Here is a 12,796-nt window from a genome sequence, read left to right on the forward strand (position 1 = left end):
TTGAATTTTAGTAAAATAACTAATGTTTGCTCACATATTTATTCTAATAAGATAAATTTTATTAAGTATATAAAAATCTTAACAAAAAAAATTAATTTAAAAATATAAAATAGATTTTAATAGTGTTAGTTCTTTTAAAAGCAATAATTTTTTTTCTTTTTTTTTTTAAAGTATAACTGTAAAACAATAACTAACTGAATTCCACTACTATAATAAATTAAAGGTACTTATAAAAGAACTAAAAATTTGTGTATTTCATATTCTTAAGCTTATTTATTTCACATATTTTAATATTTATGAATTATTTTTTATGCCACTTTGAAATGCACAACATATAGATGTTTTGTAAATTTTTTAAACATTTCTTTGTTTAATAGTATTCATTAAATATTAAATATTTTATTGTTGAGCACACGTTTGTTATTTTTGTCACAGTTTTATTTAGTTTATAGTTTTAATAGAATTCATAAATAATTATCTTGCATTTTATCACATTTTCAACCCAATTCAGCTCCAAAAATAAATACGTTTTTTTTATGGAAATAAGCCTCGACTATAAGTGTGACAATATCCCAACACGTACCCACGTAGCGGATGCTGCGTTAGCCGAACTACAACTGACTACCTGACAATTGACTGACCAACTGAGCAAAGGCTGCCTTCCTAATCGGCTGCTGCTGCTTCTGTCGAGAGGCCACGACGCTGATGCTGCGAGCCAAGACGATCGAATGTCTCACAAGAAACGAAGGCCAAGTGCTTTTATATTCGACTCGTGAAACCCAATTTGTGTCTGCCACTCTGTGTGTGTGCGTTTGTGTGTGTCTGTGTGTATTTATATAAAATTAGGCATCTCTGTATGAGCATGTATGTGTGCTTATTTCAACTATATAAGTAAGCGCTCTCTGCGGTGTGTGCGTGTGCGTGTATGTGTTTGTGTGTGATTTGCCAGCCGCAGTCGCTTGCTGACAAACTTAGGAAGCTTTGCGGCGAATCGAAGGCGCTCCTGCTTTATATTTGTCTGTCTGTCTGCCTGGCTGGTAGGCTTAAGAGTTTTAGATAAATTCCGGCCAAGTTTCTTGCCCCAACGGTGCCAAGAAGCGGTTGCTGCCAATGCGCACCAAGCGAAACTGCGTGACAACTTGTCGTATGCGCAATGCGTTGCCCACCACCAATGCCAGCAACAGCCGCTTCCGTTGGCGTCTGTGTGCCTCTGTCTCTGTGTGTTGTTTATGTTTTTTTTTTTTTTTGCGTGCCGCGTTGGTTGGCTAATCGGCTAATCGAGCGCCTAACAGTCGACCGCTTTGAAGTATTCAACAAATCAACTCATCTTAAAATCTCACTTTAATTTCAAGCAACGACTGCAACTCTCACGTACCACAAACAGCAGCGAAATATTTCAGATATTAGCTTATTTTTAATTTTTTAATTAATTATTAGTATTATTATTTAAACAATTATTTGGCAAAATTTTAATTAATTATAATTGAAGTTTATTGTTGACTTTTAAATTGATCAGTTGCTTATGCACTGGGTATATGCTTCGATTGATAGGAGATTTGATGTTGTTTAATTTGAGAATTTATTTTATATTAATTGATTATTATATTTAAGTTGATTTGAATTGAATGCATTTTTACACAAGTCGAGGCGGCGAGCGTCAACGTCGGCAGTCAGAAGACAGAAACGCCAAGCAAAACTTCTGCCAGCGCGCGTGACTAGAAACGTACTGAATTTTGTATTCTAGAATATAAAAGTAAAATGCTTGGCTTGACCAAATGCCGAAAACCCAAAGACCAAGGCGATGGCGCTGCTACTACGGCTGCTGCTGCGTCGCGACGTCAACGTCAGTTGCCCACATAAGTATGCAACACTTTCTTGCAAGCAGGCAGTCGTTGTCGTTGCTTACTTGCTGGCTTGCTTGCTCCAACCTAACGACGTCAGCTTGCTTGTTTTTTCTATGTACACCGAGCGGCACGAAGTGCGCATTTAAATATATGTATATCTATATAATAATATATATTATTTATATATGTATTAGACGACGTAGCAGCGGCAGCGGCAGAGTCGGCAGCAGAAGCAGCAGCAGCAGCAGATAATTTCCTATACGCAGGCGGCAGTAAGTGCAAGTAAGTGTGCGCTTGCTCATACACACACACACACACACACACACACATACACGTACATATATTCAAATAAGCAAACACGCACACATACCTAGACGAAGAAACACAACAAGGCAAAGAGCCGATGATGAAGTGTCCTCACGAGCGAGGCGACGACTGAACCGACGAGCACGAACGGCGTGGCGAACCGTACGCGCGCGTAGCTTAAGATGAACTAGAAGAAGCAGGCAGCCAGCAAGCATGTCTGCTACAAAGAGACGCACTCCCTCACACAAACACATACATACATACGCAGCTCCCAGCCGAAGGCCGAAGGATGCCGAAGTGTTGCCGCTGCTGCTCTTGCTGTTGCATGCTAATGTAATGCACTCACACACACATGGACATTTACACAGTTGCAGGCAGATAAGGAGAGAGAGAGAGAGTGTGTGTGTGTGTGTGTGTGTGTGTGTGTGTGTGAGAGAGAGAGAGGGTGCAATTAGAAAGCAGCGGCGCACGAAGTAGCCGAAAATGCACGAAGGCTTCGCAGTCTTCGTGTGCTGCCGCTGAGAGCGAAGAGAGGCTGTGCCGTGTGAAGATGTATTAGGAGTGTTGGAGCTGGCCTGAAAGGCCTGGAGAAGTCGGCGGACTGAGGCAAACAGAAGCTAAGGCCCCGACTGTTGAGTGCGACAGCATCTTGTTGCTCTGTCGTTCTGCTTGATTTCGCCTAATGTCCTTAATATCTGAGCACACACAAACGTTTCGCTTACCAGTTCGTGGAATCGCTGAGCATCACGTGCGTTTCATATTTGTTGCTGTAGAAAATGTTGTTGTTTTTCGTGTTGTTGTTGTTGCTGTTGTTCGCGATGTTGTCGTATAAAAAATACATATATACAAATAATAATAATACGTATATACTTATAAAAATGTTGCCAACAATCTTCTTTGCTTTGTACTTTTGATTTTACATTTGAATTTTGTGTTATTCGTAGTTGTTCGTGTTTTTACTCATTTTGTTTGTTTTTTTTGAGTTTTTTTTTTTTTTGTTTTTTTTTTTTGTAATTACTTTACAAAATAAAATATGATTTTTGCGATAATTTTTGTAGCGTTCAACGTAAATGCAAAGATTCAAAATTAAAGATACTGGGGAATACTTGAAAGTGTCTTCTGGTAAATTAGAAAGAGATCGAGTTGAGATTCTTTTTTTTTATTGTTCTTTATCGAAATAGCACTTGAAAATTGTTCCGACTATTTTGGTTTGTTTTTGTATTCGCTTTTCAAAACCGGCAAAAAGTATGCTTCAATTTGGTTTGTTTTGTTTTGAGATTGTCTTGACTGAAAAGTATCTTGGCTTTTGCTGTTGCTTTTTGTTCGAGGATAGACTTCGTATGCATGTACAATATACTCATATGAATAATTTTTGTATGATTTTGTTGCTTTGTATTTTGTTTTTGTTGTTTTTGTTTTTTTTTTTTAGTGCACGCAAACTTAATACTTAAAAATAAATGAAAACGTAATTGAAAAATCCGAAAATAAAAATTTGTTTGTACGACGACGTTGATGTGAAGCTTTGTACTAAAAATGCGAAAAATTATTTCGCCGCGAATAGGCCGAGGCCGACGCCGTTGCCGCGACGCATATCGCAGCCTGTGTATATGTATGCATGTGTGTGCGTGTATGAGTGAGCATACGTGTATTGGCAGGCAGCGCCAACAACAACGTTTGCAAAAAAATTCATTTTCCCGCTGCAGCCGCGAAAAAATACGCGAGCGCAGGACATTGGCAGGACATCGGGTAGCAGGTGTAGATTTGCAAAGCCAGCGACAGCAAAGGCAACAGCAACAACAGCAAACACAAAATACGAATGCCTCCCCCTTTGGGGTTTTTTTTTGCAAATAAAATCGTTGACTGCGCTGTCTCCCCCATGGACAATAAAATAAATGCAAAAACAGGATACACGCATACACGTACACATTAGGGGGAGCACAACAAAAAACTCTCTCTTTGAGCTAGAGTTAGTGCGCAATTCAAATACATGGAGGGGCAGCTATCAGCAACAGCAACAGCAGCAGCAGCAGCAGCGGCAGCGACTGCAACGTCAGCAGCGACGTCAACGTTGACTGCGCGTTGGGGCAATAGAACAAAATGGAGTATGAGCATTGTGTGTGTGTGAGTGTAGATGTGTGCACTTGCTTTGTGGGTGGCAGTCCAAGCAACCCCTGCAAAGGGCAGCAATACTTCTGGACAGCTTACTTAATGCGTTGCGCTCCTTAAGATAATGTGTGCTATACATATTGCAACTGTATTAGTTAAGATACAATTTGCAGATATTAAGCAGCAGGTGTATCTATGTGTGTGTGAGTGAGTCCTTTCATGCCGTCTTTGGCTTTTTACCGTCGGCAGCAGATAAAGTCAAGGCGAATTTTGCATTGGGGAAACTCTCGCTTTATTTTAGCTATTTTAAAATATATATGTTTTCTATATTTCGGTGAATGTGTGTGCGTGTGTGTGTGTGTGACTCTCCCGTTTTCTTTACTTTTACTTTGCAGCAATATATAAAACACGGCAAGCACGTGCTTGTCTTTGCAGGCGCACGAATCTAACAAGTATTTTGAATGCTTATTGTAGAATATTAGTTAAGAGTTAAATGATATGGACTATTAAGTATAAATATATAATATATAGAAAAGTTTATTATTATATATAGAAATTTAAGAAAAATGTAAAATAAGAAAAGATAAAATAAAGATGAAATATTAAAAAAAAAAACAACTATAAATTAAGTTAACATTTTCTTTAATAAATATTAAAAAAAAAGAAAAGTTGAGTAATAATAAGGAAGTAAATATCCTTCTACAGCTATGTATCTGCTATAGGATCACCTTTTGCAAAGCAATCTGAAAGTTTCTCAGAAGCCAAACACGAAAAAAGTTGATCCTAAAAAACCTTATCCGTAGTTAAAAACCCCACCCTAAATTTTTGTTAAATCTATATCGTAAGGCATGTGGTATTTCTATGTGGGATCAACCTACAGGACAGTTTACTGATGTTATTTATCCATGGCAATGTTGAGGTTCTCTCTCGAGTCCACAGCTAATGCTGGTTGTCTGAAGTGTCGGTTCGTTGATTGCGGTGAGCAGCGCGTGGCCAATTTTGGCATTTTTGTCTGCGTCGCCGTCGCCGTTAACGAAATGCGATGCGATCGATCCGAGGGATCCCAACTTGGTGGCTCTTGCAATTGAAATGTGTCAAAGTATCTGTCGAATTGCACCAGCTTCGATTTGTATGAGCACATGAGATCGCAAAAGGATTATCTCAAATCTGTTAACTTATTTATTTTCTTTTTTTTTTTTTTATTTTAATTTATTTTATTTATTTTGTTGTTGTTGCGTTGTTAAAACTTAAATAAACCATTAAACTGAGCTTCATGTTCCAGAAGTAGATTCGGGTTAGTTTATGAATGGAGGCAGCCATTGGGAAGGGTTAACTCAAACGGTGATCAGACGACGACGCAGACGTTAAGAAAAAGTTAAGCGAAAATTAACTTTGAGTTTCTTTTTGAAAAACTTGTGTGGATTTGTCGAGATTTACGATTTTGAGTATTTATACTGAATATATGGTTTCTGCTTTTTTTTTTTTTTAATTAAATATTTGTTGTTGTTATTTTTAATTAGGCACCATCAGATTTGCCAAATGAATTTGCTTGGGTGAATTTTGTTTTATTCTTTTCATGCGCTGCCCCAATCCAAGCGATGGCATTAGAATTTCAATCACACGCACTCACACTCGCGTTCACTGCTGGCTGAATTAGATATATATATGTATGGATATATTTGTAAATATATATAAATACATATACATATACATATATCATTTTTTATTTATTGTATATGAATAGTATTTGATGCCATTCGAAACTCAATGCGAACCGATTCGAGGTTGACTTCGGGGGCGGTAAACGCGCGCGCACTTTGCATTCATCTATCTATATATATGTATATATGTATATATATTAATATATATATATTATATATATAATATATATATAATATATGTATATATAATAATATAGGTTTTTATATGCGAATGCGAGTGTGTATAAGTATTTTAGAAAATAAGCAAGTCCGAAAATGAACCGAACCGTCGACGACTTGGACCAGCTCTGTCTCTGCTAGGACTTCTCCGCGGCGCGTTGCCCGTTAACCGTTTGCCACTCGGCCACTGCTGCTGCTACTGCTGGCGCTACTGCGTGCGTTTTGCGTCCTTTTGCTCAGTGCGTCGAGCCGAGAATATAAAAAAGCAATGTTGGCTGGCACTCAAAAGACATCCAGAAGCCGTATGCCAACTACCCGCACGTCCGATGCCGATAGATCTGCGATGCGTTCGGCGTTCCATCAACTAGCGACCAGCTAACAGCTACCAACGATACAATACACGGCACAAAACATAACTCGGACGAGCACGACGCGTACATGGATGCCTGCCCTCCTGGCCTCTGCCCCATACACACACAGAGCCCCTTTGAAACTCTGCCCCTCTCAGCCAGTGCGACCGCCAAAAAAAAACAGCACCAGACGCGCAAAATGCAGCGGGGCAGTGGCAGTGGCAGTGGCTCTGGCCCTCCTATTGACTAGCTATAAAAGTCCTATGTAAAAGTATCTGTGATAAGTTTTTTTCCTTGCTCAAAGCTCGCGCGCGCGAAACTTACACACACACACACACACGCCAAACACCACACACATGGAGAGTTGGGGAGAACAGTGCGCTCTATATAAAGCATCTATATACTGCATGGCGACACGCTGCATTAAACGCACGTTGAACGGGTGGGTGGCCCAGTCTTTCAAAAAACTGCACGTCAAGAAATAGAAAAAACTTGGCGCTGCATCTACGCAACGTCTACGCGGCCACACTTCTGTTGGGTCAGCCACACAGCCCACTCAAGCCCGAACTCACCAGCGCCCATACTCGCAGCAACCCACAGCCGGCTGCCCACTGAGCCGACCAACCACGCACCACGCTCACGACGACAACGACAACGATTACGATAAAGAAGTGCAGCAGCAGGCCGTGCGTATGCAGGCCCCCCGTCCAGCCACCCAGCCTCCCAGCCACCCAACCACCCATTGAGGCCAGACAGCCTCGTCGTGCTCATCATCATGGCCATCAACAATGCAGAATTGCAACGCACAATGTCCTGCAGCCGGAGTGTGAGGGTAGGCAGCCTTCTTCTGGCCAGTTGCTTGCTACACGTGCTGAGCCTCCACGAACAGCTGCTGCTGCTGCTGCTGCTACTCCTGCTGCTGCTGTCCATGTAAAAGTTACGAGTCTGGTTAAGTAAATAAACGGCGCGGGTGGGGCAAGGGGCGAGGGGCGCGGGCCAGTAGGCATAACTTCTAAAAATAAGCCGAAAAGAGACAACAAAACAAAAAAGAAGCAACGACTACTTGTGTGTGTCTGCTTCCTCCTGCATGCAGGAGGCGCCGCCAGTGCCTCGCACTTCAAGTGCATTTGCGTTGCATGCTTTTGGCACTGCGGGCTGCACTCGCAGCCAATTCATTCGTTCTCTCTCGCTTCCTCTATAGCTCTCTTTCTCTCACTTACCCTCCCTCTGGGTATCCCTCTCTCTGTCTGACTCTCTCCCTCTCTCTCTCTCTCACTCTCTCACACTCTCTATCTATTCGGCTCTCTCACTGGCACTCTCTGACTGCCGGCAAAGGCTCACACGATGGTTGGGTTTGTTGCATCTCCTTTTTGGCCATCTAAATTGTGGCAAGTTGACGCTGACGTTGACGTTGACAGCGACGCTGGCATCGCCGCCATGTACTCCAAATACAGTTTGGTAAATGCACAGCCCACCCCTCCCCACAGTGCACCATCCTCTTCGGTCCACTATCTTCTAGTTGGCAGGCAATTGCATCGCATGCATTGCAACATTTCTCCAGTTGGGGAAACGCTGCTCGGGTTGCATTGCGCATGTCCTTGTTTACATTATGTGCCTGTGCCCCAAACTTGACGGCGCTGATTGCATTCGTATGCATGTGCATGTGCATGTGCAAGTGCATATGCGAATGTGTGCGGGAATGTAGAAAAGCAAAAAGTCTACTACTACAACTAAGCCTTCAGCTCGGCAGTTGTTTGTACACACATACAAGCAGCAGCCTCCTGCCGAGAGCTCCAAGCTGATGCTGTGAGTTTCTGCTGCAGCTGAGCGCCAACACTGACAACAACAACGAACAAACTCTGAGCGAACGACAAGGAAACCCGAGTCGAAGCTGATTTCTTCTGGGTGGACAAATATGGAGGTGAGGAATCAAACGATCACAGCCCACTTACTCAATTGACTACGAAGGCTTGATCGAAGTTCTCTTCTGGCAAATAGGGAAAGTTTTCTCATTGAAATCATAAAAACTTAGAAAAAGATCATATCGAAATGAACTTGATATTCTTTCATGACTCTGAGATCTAAAAATAAACTCTGTTTCCTCTACTTCATTAGAAATTATATTTTTTAAGAAAATAAATTAGAAATTATAGCTAATTTTAATTAAAATATTTTTCTTTTCAATTCAATAAAAAAATTAATTTAAAGCCTTAAAATAAAAAATAAATAATATAAATTACACAAAAAATAATTACAAACAAATAAATAAATAAATAAATTCAATAATCATAAAACTTATATCGTAAATTTGCATTTGTGTAACATGAAAATAAGTATTCCTCATTTTATTGAGTGAAGTCTTAAAATAAAAATAAGTAAATACAAGTAAAAAAAATATATAACAAATATAATGAAATACATGTTTGATATATTTTTAAAGAAAAAAAATAATAATAAGATCTATATACAAATTTTTGGTATTGAAATACAACAAAAACACACAATTTTTTTTTTTTTTTATATATATCTATATAATTATAAAAGAACGTCTTGATTGTAGTTATTTTTTGCTGATTGATTTATTATTATGCTCCTAATAGTTTTCGCTATAAAAAGTATTTCAAAAATAGTCAGCAATTTTTAAAGGGAAATACTACTATAAAAAATCTTTAAAAATATATAATGAAATATTGTATATGAGATTTTATATATTTAATAAATAATGTTTACTTACCAGAACAATAAAAGTATATCGAAAAAATATCACATCACAATAATTTCATTTAATTTTTTGTTGTGTTCCTAAAATTTTTACTAAATGTTTTTGAGTTTTTTTTTTTTTTTCGTTTAATTTTTTCTATAATTTGTTCGTGATTATTTTTTCTTTTTGTAAATAATGGTAATTCTTTTTAGAATATGTAAAATTTTGCTTCTAATTCTCCTCTCCGTCTTTCCGTGCTGCTGCTCTCATAGACTTTTCAGTTGTTTCAAAAATTTTCAGGTAATTTCGTAGGTTTTGATTTGAATTTCTCTTCAAACTTGTTGTTTGTTTTGCTTTTAATTTTATTAATTTTAAATTTTCCTTTTTTTTTAATTTGTTGCTTTTATTCGCCCAAATGTTCAACGCCGAAATGCACAATAAAATGGGTTAATTAACTAAAGAGTTACGTCTGAATTTGCAGAAAACCTAAATTGCCGTTAGACTTTGGCCGAGACAAAATTTATTTGACCGAAAATTGGAAAACTCAACTCGAGACGAGATCAAATTCAGACGCGTGAATTTTGCTTCAAATCGGAACCGGTTCGGAACTGAAACTGGAAGTTACTGCTGACTGACTGGCTGACTGATTGACTGATTGACTGACTGCCTGCTTATTAGATATAGTATATATATGTATATATATATCTATATGTGTATTAGTTAGTACAAGTTACTAATTATTTGAGTTCATTAATAACTTTTGCTTTGTTGATTTGGTTGTTGTTTGCTTTGTTGTTGTTGACGAACAAAATGCGTTGCGTGTTGTTGTTGCTGTTGTTGCTTCTGCTGCTTATCGTATTGGTAAAAATGTAACTTTGTCTATTTGATTATTTGTTGTTGGCTGGCTGGTTTGTTGGTTGGTTGTTTGGAAATGAAGAAAAAACTGCCTACATGCTAAACGCCGGCGTTTACATTGTCTTTGGGTTGTGCATGGATGGCAGCGTAGGGCGGTGGGCGGTCACTCACATTCAAGATGGAGTCTGAGCGGCGCTCAGAAACGGCGCCTGCAGCACTTGGAGCACAGTGGAGCGCCTTATGCCAGCTGCTGTTTGATGTTGGGGCTGTTCGGCAAGCGACGGCGGCGGCGGCATTTCGAAGCGCGTATCAAAAGCCACCTGAACCGAAAGGCGTTGAGCCCCAGTTGCCAGGTCGTGTGGCGGGGTATTGGTTTATATATACGTTTCTTTTTCTTCTTTTGTTCTGTGGCTCTTCACTCGCACTTCAAGTCATTTTTATGCACTTTCACTTTTTTGCTAAACACACATGAACACACGCACTCACGCACGCAGCCTCGCAGAGATGTTTTTCTTTTGGTGTTTCACTTTCTTGTCGATGCGATGCGCCGGGCTGCGAGTTGGGTTTGGGTTCGAGTTCGAGTTGAGTTTGAGTTGGAGTTTGAGTTAGAGTTAGAGTCTGTGCGGTGTCTCGGCTTGGCTGTGAGACTGTGATTTATGCGCTGCGAAGACTGCGGACTGGACTGTCGACCTGCCTGCCGATTGCCTGGTAGAGCCTAGTAATTTGCCTGCTGCCTGCCTGCCTGCCTGCCGTGTCTGTCTGTCTGCCTGCCTGACTGCCTGACTGCGTACTAAGCCAGCAGCGTGGACAGGACCCGAGGAGCTGAAAAAACGCCGCAACTTGTTTCGCGTTTAGCAGTTTTCTGTTGCAATGTTGTGCAAAAATTGTTAACGATGACGGCCAGCGCCGTTGTCAGACCGGCGGTCGCGCTAGCTAGCGTCGCTGTCGCTGCTTTCGCTGCTTTCGATGACGTCGCTGCAGCGCGATTTGATTGTAAAGTCGCCCCAGCACCGGCTCCTCACCACAGCACCGATCCAAAGCTCGCTTGATGAAAGTGGCCGCTGGCCGTGCGCGTTGATGTGGCGGGCGCGAAAAGCGAGAAAAAATTCAACGGCAGCGCACTGCGAATTGTCCTCGTCGTTTTTGGTTTTGGTGATTGGCGCAAAAAAATGTTTGCTGCGATGGCAGCGGCGACGTCGCTTTGCTAATGTACATACATGTGCAGTGCCGCACACCCATCCACACAGCACACAGCACACATGCACACAGGGACGAGAGGCGCACATATGCACAGTGCTGGACAAATCCAAAGCACACATAGGGACAGCTGCGGAGCTGGACGGGGGAGATGGACAGCAACGCGCGCTCAGTCGCGAAAAATCAAAACAAAGCGCGACGACGACAACGGCAGCGCGATGGCGGCAGCAGCTCCGCACAAACACACACACATGCATATGGGCCCACATATAGGGGCAGTAAGGGAATGCACATACTTGAAGCACACCCTTTTAGCCATCCCCAATCAAGCGGCGAACGCATTTTGTGTGTGCTATGCCTAAAATCAAACAACGCCAAAAAGTATGCAACACAGGATGCACCACCACAAATGGCCCGTGGAGCGGGAGGTCTGCTGGTGCAGTGCTAACTGCGCTGCCCGCGATGCAGTTGCGTATGGACAGCGAAAATGCAGCAGTCGGCCCTAACATCTACCTAAAACATTCATCCATTCATCTAGCATTCCATTTCCACCCACAGACATACAAACACACACACACACACACACACATGCAGGTCGTGTGTGGCCTGGGAGCGCGCTGTTGCTCCTAGCTGCGCATTGTTGCTGCCTCCATTTCGCGCTCAATTCGATTGCCCCGCCAGCAACGGCGACAGCGACAGCACCACCCATAATCCCAGCCCAATCCTCAACCACGATCCCTGCCCGGCTTTGCCATGTGGTACTGTTCTTGTTTTGATTTTGTGCTTTTGTTCGTTCTTTTTCGCACACTCATACATGCATAGCAAATGCAATTTTTTCGTTTTCATTTGCCACAACAACAGCAACGGCTAGAAGAGAAAAAGCCAGAAAAAAATCAACAAAAACAAAACGGGGCAAAAGTATGGAAACCTTTTCTCATTGCCCCTGCGAGTTGCAACACATTTCTTCATTGTTATTTTTTCTTTTTTTTTCTATCAGAGATGCCAACAAAAGTCTTAAGCTGCAGCAACAAAATATAAATGAACTATGAAAAACAAAATTATATATATAAATAAATATGTGTATATATTTTTTTTATAATTTATTTTTGTAGAAATCAAACATCAACATTAAATGAAATAGTCTTGTATGAAAATCAATACAGAAATTGATATATGTATATACATTTTTTATGTATATATTTTATATATATATATATATATATATATATATATATATGGAATGCTTAGAGTGCATCATACGCATAAATGCGATGAGAGCGCATCGACAAGCCGGAGAAAAATCGTTTTACCCAAAACGAGGCCCCTCGCTATCAACTGTACATGGTTATATATAATTCTACATATGCATGTTGTACATACTTACACACACACAGTTCGACATACATATGTACTGAAAACTAAACAGAGAATGCATTTGATCCCAGCTAGCTCACGCATTTTGCATATAACTCATACGCCGAGTCGGCCGCTGGTCAACTTAGGCCTGCACATAGCGTCGGCCCACACCACACCACACCACACCACACCACACATACA

The 12,796-nt window shown here is 40.8% G+C and overlaps 1 protein-coding gene across 15 annotated transcripts in view; it reads right to left on the reverse strand.

The window, feature by feature from the left end:
• Positions 1–11,104, reverse strand: part of pros (homeobox protein prospero) — an 82,510-nt gene extending 71,406 nt beyond the window's left edge. For 2 of the 15 annotated variants that reach the window (XM_089475241.1, XM_089475185.1), the window contains exon 1: positions 5,135–6,222. The gene's annotated coding sequence lies outside the window, so the exon portion shown is untranslated. The other 13 variants (XM_089475216.1, XM_089475212.1, XM_089475237.1 and 10 more) reach the window with 11 other exon arrangements.
• Positions 11,105–12,796: the final 1,692 nt, after the last annotated feature.

This window comes from Drosophila arizonae, chromosome 2, assembly GCF_054131065.1.
Source record: "Drosophila arizonae isolate 15081-1271.41 chromosome 2, UAZ_ARI_1.0, whole genome shotgun sequence".
NCBI lineage: Eukaryota > Metazoa > Arthropoda > Insecta > Diptera > Drosophilidae > Drosophila > Drosophila arizonae.